The following is a 12,536-nucleotide window of genomic DNA, read 5'->3' as shown; positions in this document are numbered from 1 at the left end:
CACAAGTAGATAAAAAATATTGGAATTTAGCTAATATTGAAAGAACAATTTATCCATTAATTATTAACGTAAATGGCAATGATAGTAATTGAGATCTTAGTGCGAAATCATCATAAAGTTTTTAAAAAGCACTCCATATACGGTACATATTACTTTGTTGCATTATTGTATTATATTATATGACTGTATAATATTTATTTATTTATTTATACTATATTGTCGTGATATCACATTGTATTATGTTACTCTTCATTACTTAATTATGCCGCCCATTTCATATCATTCTGTCCGAAATAACTCGTAATTGTTAAACTTTGTGAGACTATTTTGTTACTTGACGAAATCTTTGTCCTCAAACTCGTTAATACCTAGATTATAAGTAAGATTAAAGAGATTTTTCTAAATTGGATAAAAAATCTTTCATCGTTAATGCAAGTATAATTAAATAGTAAAATACGTTACTGTTACGTCTTCGGACGAGTAACTGAAATTTACAGTCTACTTGTTTCATTGGTAACAGCTGTTCTTAATTATATTAATTTAACAGTAATTTGTATACAAATGGTGAAATTAAAAAATTCAGTTATACATCAACCACGACTGATCGAACACTTATGAATGGGTAATATACAGGGTGGTTGGTAATTGGTGGTACAAGCGGAAAGGGGGTGATTCTACGCGAAAAAAGAAGTCGAAAATATAGAATAAAAATTTTTCGTTTGAGGCTTTGTTTTCGAGAAAATCGACTTTGAATTTTCGTTCGGTACGCGTGCACTTTATCGCGTCTCGTTATAACGGATCTCACTGTAGATCGTTGTCTCGGTGGATATTATCGCTGTTTAAGTTTGTTTTTGCCGTAACGGAAGATTAGGAATACATAATGAAATAATATGAAGTAATCATAAAGTTTATTATTACAAAAATTGCTGAAAATGTTGCCCATTCTGCCGAACTCATAGTTCTGCTCTTCTAATTAAATTTCTATGAACACTTTCTAACGTATTCGATTGTTTTAAAGTATGAAAGGCTACAATAATCTTTTTTTTATACATATACAATGATTCATGATAAGTAGGTATAATTTTTAACTTTCGTGGCATGCTGACGTCAATAAATTTTCAATTTTTTGCAAACTTATAACTTTAAAGAGATTATTCTCTGCTACGGTTCACTGAGCAGTGTGGTACAGAAATTTTCAGTTAAATAAGACGATAAATGTAGAAAATATTGTACAAAATATTTTATACATTCATCGTTAAATTAATAAATATCTATCGCATATATACAACGTTTGAGAGGCTTATAACAGAAACGATCCCCTTGTCAAATTTTTCAATGTTTTAATAATAACGTATTCTAGTAATCAGAGACGAGATTCACAATATGACATAATTCCATAAAAACAATTTTTGTTAAAGTTGTTCCTCGTTAAATTAATCTTTGTCAAATGAGTATAGTTTTTCCTGTTAGGTAGTACACATAATATAATTATTCTAGAATATCTATCGCGTTACTCATTGATTTACTTCATTAATTATTTATTGCTTCGTTAATCAGTAACTGAAAAATCGATAATATTTATATAATAGAAGCATAAAGAATAAGGGTAAATTATTTACTACATCAATTTAATTTGGAAAAATTATATTAATTCCCGATAAAATTTACAGCCATTGTATAACACGAATATTTTTTAAATAAAAATTGAAATCTGCGGATTAAAGTTCAAGGTACTAGAATATTTTTTATTTTACTAAGTGAAAAGAATAGTTGCTTTTAACTCACATTTTGAAAGTCCTAGAAAACTGAGAAATTTTTTATTTTAACGAAAAATCTTATTAACACGTTTTATTACTTATCCATTACAATGTCATGATAATTGTCATTCATAGTTACTAAATAATTCATGTGCAGCTATTTCAATGTTTTTAGACAAAACATAATGAATTTTGCCGATGAAGCGATAAATTTCATGTTATTTAATGTCAGCCGTAATGAATGACTCGACGAAAAACCAGATCTTATTTGATGAATTAAATTGCCGCTGCTATGAAATTTCAATCAAAGAAATTACAATAAACACACATACACACACATACGAGGATAATAGCCGAATTAAGCTCAAAAATATGATTTCAGCAACAACTAGGTAATAGAAACGGTTTTGCAAAATTTGATTCGAAACGATATTTAAAGCAAAATAAGCAACTTTGAAACAATTTTTCTCCGCTGTTTCATAAACACACTATCGATTAAACGAAAACACATAACTTTTTTTACATTTTGCTTTAAATATTAAAAACTATTTATCGTATGTGAAAAAGTTACAGCAGAATAAAAATTATCTTTGAAATGAGCCTTATTACGTTACGATAAACAGAATTGATTAGGTTGCAAATTAGTAAATAGTGCGAAAAAGTGCGTTTCTTTTAATCGTTTGTAACGTTAGCTAAAGTTATCGTAGAATATCGAGGCTTTGTGATAACGAAGTACTAATCATATTGAAATAGTATGTCAAGTCTCGAGTCGATCAGTTTCTTAGTGTTTGCACAATCAATTTGTCGACTAGCGAAATGGAAAATTTGAAATTTCCCATAAAAATGTATGAGTTTATCTCAGTTTATCCTCCAAGCCTGTACGCTTTCTGAAAGACCTATATTTTGAAATTCAAGTGAAAAAAATTGTTTCATTCAAACACTTGGCCAAAATACAGCGATAATCAGTTTTGCTTAGTTGTAAAATGCAATAACTTCCGCATTTATCGTGCTACCGCAATGGAACTTGTTTCTATCGATTTCCGGGATCTATACTGGTAATTTAAAAAAAAAGACGTTTCTCTAAAACTAACTGCCTCCAAGATAAGTCTTGTTCGCCAAAAAATTGTCAACGGTAAACTATCAAACATTGAGAAATGCGACAGGCGTCTGTGAATTTTTTTTTCGTATTGATTTTGATGTCCATAAAGAACAAAAAAGCGTTTACAGAGTTGTTCCATTTTCGCAGCGGGCAGTCAGAAGGCTCCAGCGCAGTTGGCGAGACCATTGAGAGTTCCGCGCCCTGTTCCTGTCTCGATCGCGCGAAAACTGTAATATCTGACGGCAAAAATGACTTTAACTGGATATTTATAGCATTTAGGAAACAAATTTTTTTTTAATTTCGTGCAACTTAAAAAACGAAAACAAATAGAAACAACTATTTTCTTGTTCAACGTTATTGAAAAACTGAAAATAAGTAACAAAGTCTTTTCGTTTTTTTTTCACTTATCGTTATTGTTAAAAAGTAAATTTATTACTGCAAAGTCCATGAATGATAAGTTTATTACATTATTTAGTTCAATTTATTTCAGAGGTTAATGTTTAAAATATTCCGTAAGTGTAAGATAAACAAACCGCGTTTTGTGTCATTTTTCTCTTATTATATATATGTCATTTATATATTATTATTCTCTCTTATATCTGTAATACTTTCTATACGTTTTCTTCGCGGAATTTAATTTTCAAGTTTTTAAATATTTAAAAGTTCATCAAAGGTAAGTACCTATAAGACTCACATAAAAATAAGAATATAATACAATCGAAAAACTAAAAATTATGTTCTTAATAATTTAAGTTTAAATGACATTAAGCGTATAAGATTATTTTGTTGATGTATTAAACGGAGAAAACATTTGAAAGATGTAAGTTTGTATAACGTGATTATTTAAAGACGAAATTTAATTTAAAAGTAGCAGTAGATATAAATAACAACATTGAAGGTTCAACTTATTATTCACGGCAATATGACTTTCCGACAATAAATGTTTTTTTTACAATAACGAGTAGTTTTTTTTTTTTATTTAATTCTTTACATTCACAATTTGTCCAATTTGATAGAATTTTTTAGCTGTTTGATTATCATGTAGGTGGCTAACCCCAGCGGGATACCATCTTCGTGTTTCATAAGTTATATCCTTTGTAAGATCTGCTGTGTGTTTCCTTTTCAGTCTTCTTTCTACATTTGATGCGTTGACCGTTTCCGCAGTCAGTCGGTTCGGGTATGTTGCTATTCTTTCCTTGTATTTTTCCGCGTATCTGCTAATCTCCTCCTATTGGTATTCCCAGGACCTTCCGTATGTTCTCGTTTCTAACGTGCCATGGGACGTTTACTATTGTTCTAAGAATTTTAGCTTGTATTGTCTCTATTTTGTTTATATGGCTCATTGCTGCTGTCCCCCATAGTGGTATTCCGTACGTTCAGATTGGTTTTATGATCGTTTTGTATATTTTTAATTTATTTTCTATGCTTAATTTGGATTTTCGACTTGTTAGCCAATGCATTTGTCTCCTTGTTGTCTGTATTTTGTCTATTATTGATTTAATATGCTGTTTCCATGTGAGTTGTGTATCTATGTGGAGTCCTAGGTATTTGACTTGCCTTGTTTATATTATGTGCGTGCCGTTCAGTAGGATGTTTGGTGGGATCTGTATTCGCAGTGTGAATGTAATATGGTTGCATTTGTTGGGGTTTGCTTTTATTTGTTTAACTTGCAGTCACTTTTGTATTTTTATGATATGTTCTTGTAGTAATGTGACTGCTGTTTCTGGGTTAGTGTGCACTAGTACAGCTGTGTCGTCCGCGAATGTCAGTATTTTGCTATTGGTAGTTGTTGGTATGTTGGCCGTGTATAGTGTGTATAGTATTGGTCCTAAGACGCTTCCTTGCGGAACCCCTGCCTTGATGTCTTTAACTTCAGAGTATGTGTCCTTAATTTTTATTACGAAGGTTCTGCTGCTTAAGTAGGATTTTATTAATTGGTATATTTGCTCCGGGAATTGTTTTCTTATTGTTTGTAGCAGGTTTATTTTGTCAAATGCTTTCTTGATGTCCATAAAGAGGGCTGTACAGTATTGTTTGTTTCCTACTGCTAGTATTATTTCATTAATGAGCCTGTGCATTTGCTCTATCGTGGAGTGTTTGTTTCTGAATCCAAATTGGTGATCTGGTATTAATTTTTCCTTCTCTATTATTCGTTTTAGGCGGACGTATATTATTTTCTCTAGTATTTTGGAAAACACCGGAAATAGCGATATTGGTCTGTAAAATGCAGTTTGGTGTGGGTCTTTGTCTGGTTTAGGTAACATTATGATCTGTGCTAGTTTCCATTTTTTAGAAAAGTATTGGATTCTTAATATTGCATTGTATAATATTGTCATTAGCCGTATCGCTTTTGGAGGAAGGTTTTTCAAGATTTAACCATTGATTAGGTAATAACGAGTAGTGAAGTGAAAAGATACATAATGCTCGGTGTTTATTTCCAGCGTTTAAAAATAACGCTAAACAAGAAAATGGATATTACCAACCGTTTTCTTTTTCGAGTAACTCAGAATTAAAAACTGAATTTGTCTGTGGAGTTAATGTCATTTTTTCCGCCAGATACAGTTTTCGTGCGATCGAGTCAGATACTGCGCGCGGAACTTTCAATGGAATTGCCCACTGCGCTGGACCCCTTTGACCGCTCGCTGCGAAAATGGAGCAACTTTGTAAACGTTTTTCTATTCTTTATGGGCATTCGATCAATACGAAAAATTCTTTTACAACACAAACGATAAATTGTAAAACAACACTTATCACATCTGTTAATGTTTAATAGTTTAGCATCTGTGATTTTTGAAAAAAGGAATTATCTTGCAGCCAATTGGTGTTAGAGAAACGTTTTTTCCTTTAAATTGCGTGAAATGATCCGAGAAGTCGATAAAAGTAAGTTCCGCTACAGTAGGATAAGAAATACGAAAGTTATTTCATTTTGCAACTAAGCAAAACTGATTATCCCTTTATTTTGACCAAGCGTTTGAATGAAACATTTTTTTCACTTTAATTTCAAAATATAAGTCCTTCAGAAAGCGTACGGAATAAACTGAAATAAGCTCATACATTTTTATTGAAAATTTCATATTTTCCATTTCGCTAGTGTACAAATTGATTGTGCAAAAACTAAGAAACTGATCGATTCGAGACTTGTCTTACTATTTTTGTATGATTAGTACTTTGTTATCACAGAGCCTCGATATTCTACGATAACTTTAACTAATGTTACAAACGATTTGAAAAAAACGCACTTTTTCGCACTATTTACTAATTTGTAACCTAATCAATTGTGTTTATCGTAACGAAATAGGGCTCAATTCAAAGATAACTTTTATTGACCAGCACTTTCTACTGTAACTTTTTCACGTATGATAAATAGTTTTTAAGATATAAAGCAAAATGTAAAAAAGAGTTATGTGCTTTCGTTTAATCGATACTTTGTTTATGAAGCAGCGAAGAAAAATTGTTTCAAAGTCGCTTATTTTGTTCTAAATATCGTTCCGAATCAGATTAAGATTATCAACAACTACAAGACTACAAGATCAACTGTGCAACCTTCTCGTCATATATCTTGGGTTATTCTAATGCCAACGGTATACTTTTCATGTGAAGTGCGATTAAATTGCAAAAATATCATACGTTAACTTTTTAAGGGTCGCTATGGAGCAGAGACTTTCCATTACAAAGTCTTTTTAAAACGAATGCCGAAAAGATTTTTTAAACTTTGTAGAGTCCTTTGAATAGGAAAAATTTGAAAGGAAAAATAGTTTTTTTTTTATATTATTTATTGTAATTTACAATTTGTCCAGTGGGACATTTGGTAAAATAAGAAAAAATATTAACTTCTATTAATATTAGTTTTTTTTAGTATTAATATTAGTTTTCCACTCCGTTTTGCGAGAAAAAGAGATCTTTGAAAGAATTATGTTCAAGGGTGTCAAAATAGATGTTTCGTGCTTTAAAATGAGTGCAGGTAGATTGTTGTAGAATTTTTTTCGTAAAGTTAAACTAATTTAAATATATCGGCATTGTTTCAGTTAAAATTTAGTGACCCTTCAATTTTGTGACGTAGTGTACGATATATGACAGAAAGATAAAATATTTGTGTTTATAAATAAGAAAATCGAAGAGTGGGTAACAAAATTCGGATCATATAAATATACCAATGAAGAGAGAGAAACTGGGGAAATGACCAGGAAGGGAAAAGAGCAAGAAAGAGAAAGAAGGAACTAGAAGAGGTGAGAGACGCGGAGGGACACAGAGGGAAGCAGGAGGAGTGCAAGAAAGTTGGACAGGAGACCAAATTGTAGAAGAAAGAAGGAAGAGAGAAACAGAAGAGAGGAGGGAAAGGATAAGGGAATCCAAATACAACAGATACTACAGGAACATAACCAAAGATGAGATGCCAAAGTACTTGGAAGGGAGGATGAAGTGGAAGGACAGGAAAATTATAGCCAGATTCAGGTGTGGAAACGAGACCAAAGCGAAGAAACATTGGAAAGAGGAGGGAGAAAAAAGGTGCAGATTATGTGGAAGGGAAGAAGAGGACCTGAGACATGTAATAGAAGAATGTGAAATAACAGGAGGAGCAAAGGACATGGAAAAAATATTGAATGAGACTGGGGAAAGACTAATGGAATTAAAAGCGATAATAGAGAAGAGAAGGGCAAGGGCGATACAAGACGGAGAGGAATGACAAGAAGGTAGCACAGCAAGGAGGCAAAAAGACCAAAGTGGCAATAATGTGTAGTCATAAGTTGCAATAGTTTGTAGGCATAAGTTGCAATAGATTGTAGGCATTAGCTTTAGATTAGAGGTAAGAATATGCTAAGTGCAATAAAAGAAATGTTTTGTAAAATCGAAAGTTCGTCCAAAGCCGAGAGGCACGGACTAAAATAAATAATAATAATAATAAATAATAATAAATATACCAATGAGAAATAACGAATAACATCCTTAAACTACGCATGTCTGTATTTTTGTCGCCACCACAGACTTGTAGTTTCTTAGGTTACTCGATAATTTTATGTATGAAATCATTCTCTTATGTTATTTTATATTTTATATTTGTATTGTCTTCAATGATTAGCATTATATATTTTATTCTTAAGATTTTTTACAATTAAACATTCAATTAGAATATTTAAATGCTGAAATTTTGGAAGCTTTCAATTAGATTGTGAATGAAGTAATAAAATATATGCGGATATCCTCTGTAGAACATGGTAATTAACGAAAAAATATCGTGTTATGCAAATCCGTTTATACTATTCGCTATACCATCCGCTATAATAAACGAAGAAAGAAGTTCTAAAGATTAACAAGAGTATAAATACTATTTTCTTTTCATAGCTAAGAGAAATATATTTATTCAAAGAAACAATATTCTATTTATATTAATTCTAAAAAATATTATCGATTTTTTATTACGAAAGTTCCAAGTTGCAGAAACTAAAAATGAATTAAAAATTTCAATATTCCAAATTCCGTACTCAAATCTGAGATCACACACACACACGCACGCACAAAAATAATTGTTAGCACAAATAGCGTTAAAAATCGTTAACACAGATGCATTAAAAATTCTTTTCTTACTAATGGTTTTTATTTAGCTTATTTTTCTGTTTGTTTGTCTGCTGGCTGGAATTTTATGAGAGAAATACTCGCTGTTCGAACAGCTAGAAAACTGAAGTTTGGAACACACGCTCATTTCCGGTGACGATATAATATAATTGGAAAAACTCTTTCTTAGAACTAATTGTTTGGTTAGTTGAAACCTGAAAAAATATTTCTATCAATACAATCAACAAATCAATACAATGAGGTTCTTTGTATATGGTTGAATGACAATTAAGGACTAAAGAGTAATTAAAGACTAAAAAAATTAAATGCATGAAGTAAAAAAGCTTAAAAAAGATGGTTTTTACTTAAAAATGGACTATGATGGAGAAAATAATTTACTTAATCATGTATCGTTAAGTAATTGAATGTAACGATATTATGTATATAATGTTATTCTTATTACTAAAAATAAGATCCTTGCGAACTCATATTAATTTAGTGTCAAAGTTTTATTTGATTACATAAATCTCGGATTCATGATTTGAGTCAAGTATTCTTCCATTTTTACCTCATAATCATTAGAGAATTACCTTCGCCGGATTCATTAAAAATTTCTTCACTCAAAAAGTTCAATGTTTTTATTTTTAGTAATATAAATTCATTTGAGTGATATTCTATTATATGATTACAGCTCGTGCTCATCATATACAGATTTATCTGTATATTATTATTAACCTGAGAAAATTATTTTTTTCTTAGTACATTTTTAAATGGAAACCATTTCCTTCATTTTTTTTTTTTTTTTTATTTATATATGTTACTTAAAAAAGGAATATGCATACACTCAATGTTGAATGTTTCGTGAATTAATACTGTAATGTCATGCCACAACAAATATTTTAATTATCTAATGCCATTGGAACGGAAGGACCAGGTTCTAAAAAAGACTAGAGACAGATGGCGAAATAAGGAAAGTCAAGAGAGTTTGGCATTAAAAAAGAGAAAAAAGGGAAGGAGGAAAGAAGTATATTCCAGAGAGAAAGGAAAAGAAATGCAATACAAAGGAGCCGAGCATGAACTTCTCGGAGAGGACACGATGTTCCTAGAACTCTCAGCTACATGGCCCTCTTCAAGCGCGGCTTCACGGTTCAGTTAACTTCTGCCAGCTCTTATTACGAGTCTGACGCTTCGGTCTCTGTAGAAGCTTTACCTCGAACTTTCTACAACTGCTCTTCTTCCTCTTACCATCAGTCTTTATGGCTCTTCTTTCAACCTTTCTCTCCTTATCCTCTTCTCTCCCATCTTCGCTATTTTTCTCGTCCGTCCAGCTTCTTTCGATTACAGCATCGTTTTGATACTAACGACCTTTTTCCTGATCATCGTCAAATTGTAAAACTCGATACACGAAGCAATTAGTATTTCCTTCTTTATTAATTTTAATTCGTTTTTTCTAATATAACAAAAAAGCCTTGCTAATTGTAAAATTTATTGGGAGTAAGATTGCTTTAGTCATTTATGTGTTTTTTTTTATTACATGTTATCTGGTCAATCAGCATGCTTTGTATAATAGTTTATTGCATAAGTTACAAAGAAATGTTATCATTATAAATAGATTCTAGAAGTTTTCCTTCTTTCTATCATGAATACCTGTAACTAAAAGAATATACAAGGAGATTTGTAAAACGGTTATTTCACTTTCTTAAAACGGTAATTTAATTGCTTTTTTCAATAATTTTAACATGCAAAATAGTACTTCATATTTTACTAAATATTGAATTAAATTTCCTTTAACGTGTGCACTTCCCTTTTTATTCGGCTACTTAATGTAACAGCAAATATTTAGTATTAGTAAAGATTATTTAACTTTTGAAACGCAATCACTTTGTCATAGAAAACGCAAGCATAAACGCAATCACTTGAACATGATAAAAATATAAATAATTTAAAGTACCATTTTCGTAATAGTTTCAATACAAATATTATTTTGCCATGAATATATGTATTTTTTGTCATTAAGATGAATATTTTTTACAAGGATCGTTGTAAAGTACATGCTTGGCATCCAGATTGCGTTTAGCATTTACATAATTAGATTATTTTTCCGATACTGTCTACTTTGTACTTTGTCTAATGCAGGATATGTCGATATTCGTCTGACAGAATGATACTATATAGCATCAACTATCAACTATAGTAATTCAACTATGATACCTGATGTATACGCAATAGTATGCTAATTCCGGAAATATTTACATTATAATGCTGTAAATGTCAAAGTAATAACTTATAAAACTGATTAATTTGTAGCAATTAAATAGACATTATAATAAGACATTAACATAGAAAAGATTAGCAGAGAATAATTTTTGAATTTTGTATTGAGGAGATGAAAAAAGACATATCACGTGTCTATCTTATCACACACAAAGTCGACACTTTTTGATGTCATCGTGATCAATATAAAGTCCGACTGAGGAACCTCGATGTATTGAGTTGGCAACTAAGTGATTGCGGATTTTGTCAATACCATCTCATGAAAAAATTCGCAATCATTTAATTGCCAACCCAATAAATTAGATAACGCTAATGCGACAATTTTGTTAAAAAATGCTTCATATTTCGATAGTGTTTTATTCAAAATACAAATTTACGTAGTGTTTTAAAAATGTCTACCTTCCATAATCAATGCTTGGTAAAAAATATGTAATAAAAAATATAGACATCCGCTTGAAAATTTGAACCTTGTATTTATAGAATGTTTCATAGGATGTATGCCATTTCAAGGTCATACAAATACTAGCACTATACTCCCCCCCTCCTCTCGATGCCCTACAGCTATTATCTGAACCATTTTGTCGTATTTTATATATTTTTCGAGATATTTAATTGCATACAGATAAAACGGACGCACTTGCATACCCATATTGTCGTTTCATTGCAAGCACATTCAACCTATTAAATGAGTTATTGCTTAATTACAAACTCTTCAGGTAACACAAAGAGTTACGATAAGTTCTCGATGTAATTCTCTCATTTGTTATACAGTTATGTTGCATATAGAATTTCCCTGTAATTTGTTTTGCTCCGCTCTAGTCAAATTCTTTCAAGTTAGAAAAATATCTCTTAACATAAGTCCTTTTCTGTTCATCCGCCAAAAAATATTATGTGAAAACAATATGTATTACTATATAAAAATGTAATCAAATATAAGACACGGTTATATGTGAGTATATGTAGAGACCATTATATCTTCTATGGAAATTTTAGTACATCCTCCTATTCAATTTTGATATTATGCGCCATATAGACCATCAGTTTGTTATTCTTAGTTTTCATTTTATTTTGACGCACAAAAGCTTCTTGATTTCACTTATATTATGAATTTAGGCTTATGGTGGTGTATACATATAATGTATATAATATATACGTGTATATATGTATATGTATGTATGTATACACATAAGTAATATTATAAGCATAGCAGTTTATATAAAATGTTTTCTGAGATACCCATAGGCACTCATCGGCTTCTAACAATAAATATTTTCTTCAACAAGTAAAAAGTAAAAAGTATATTATTTGAGGTATGGAAGCTACGTTAATTAGGAATTACAATAATGGTGCACACATACATACATAGAGGAAATAGAACGCCATTGATTAGCAGATAATATCAGAAATAAGATCAGAAATAGACTTTTAGCAGATCCTACAATGTCTTACCCTGCCTCTTCCTCTCTATCGCTTTCTCACCCGCTGACTATTATAATATTATTTTAAATTTAATATTAGCTTCGAGTACCTGGAAGGGAGGATGAAGTGGAAGGACAGGAAAATGATAGCAAGGTTCAGGTGTGGAAACGGGACCAAAGCGAAGGAACATTGGAAAGAAGAGGGAGAAAAAAGGTGCAGACTATGTGGAAGGGAAGAAGAGGACCTGAGACATGTAATAGAGGAATGTGAAATAACAGGAGGAGCAAAGGACATGGAAAAGACATTGAATGAGACTGGGGAAGAACTAAGGGACTTAAGAGCAATAATAGAGAAAAGAAGGGCAAAGGCAATACAAGACGGGGTAGAAGGACAGGAAGGTAGCGCAGCAAGGAGGAAAGAGACCAAAGGACATAAGG

The 12,536-nt window shown here is 31.2% G+C and overlaps 1 protein-coding gene across 5 annotated transcripts in view; it reads left to right on the top strand.

Moving 5' to 3' along the window:
* The window catches only part of LOC122574515, a 130,179-nt gene extending 117,921 nt beyond the window's left edge, over positions 1 to 12,258 (top strand). For all 5 annotated transcript variants that reach the window (XR_006319080.1, XR_006319078.1, XR_006319077.1 and 2 more), the window contains one exon: positions 12,199 to 12,258. The gene's annotated coding sequence lies outside the window, so the exon portion shown is untranslated. The remainder of the gene's footprint in view (positions 1 to 12,198) is intronic.
* Positions 12,259 to 12,536: the final 278 nt, after the last annotated feature.

Source organism: Bombus pyrosoma, linkage group LG13, assembly GCF_014825855.1.
Source record: "Bombus pyrosoma isolate SC7728 linkage group LG13, ASM1482585v1, whole genome shotgun sequence".
NCBI classification, from domain to species: domain Eukaryota; kingdom Metazoa; phylum Arthropoda; class Insecta; order Hymenoptera; family Apidae; genus Bombus; species Bombus pyrosoma.
Note: the sequence above shows the minus strand (reverse complement) of the source record. Positions and strands in the feature narration are given on the sequence as shown.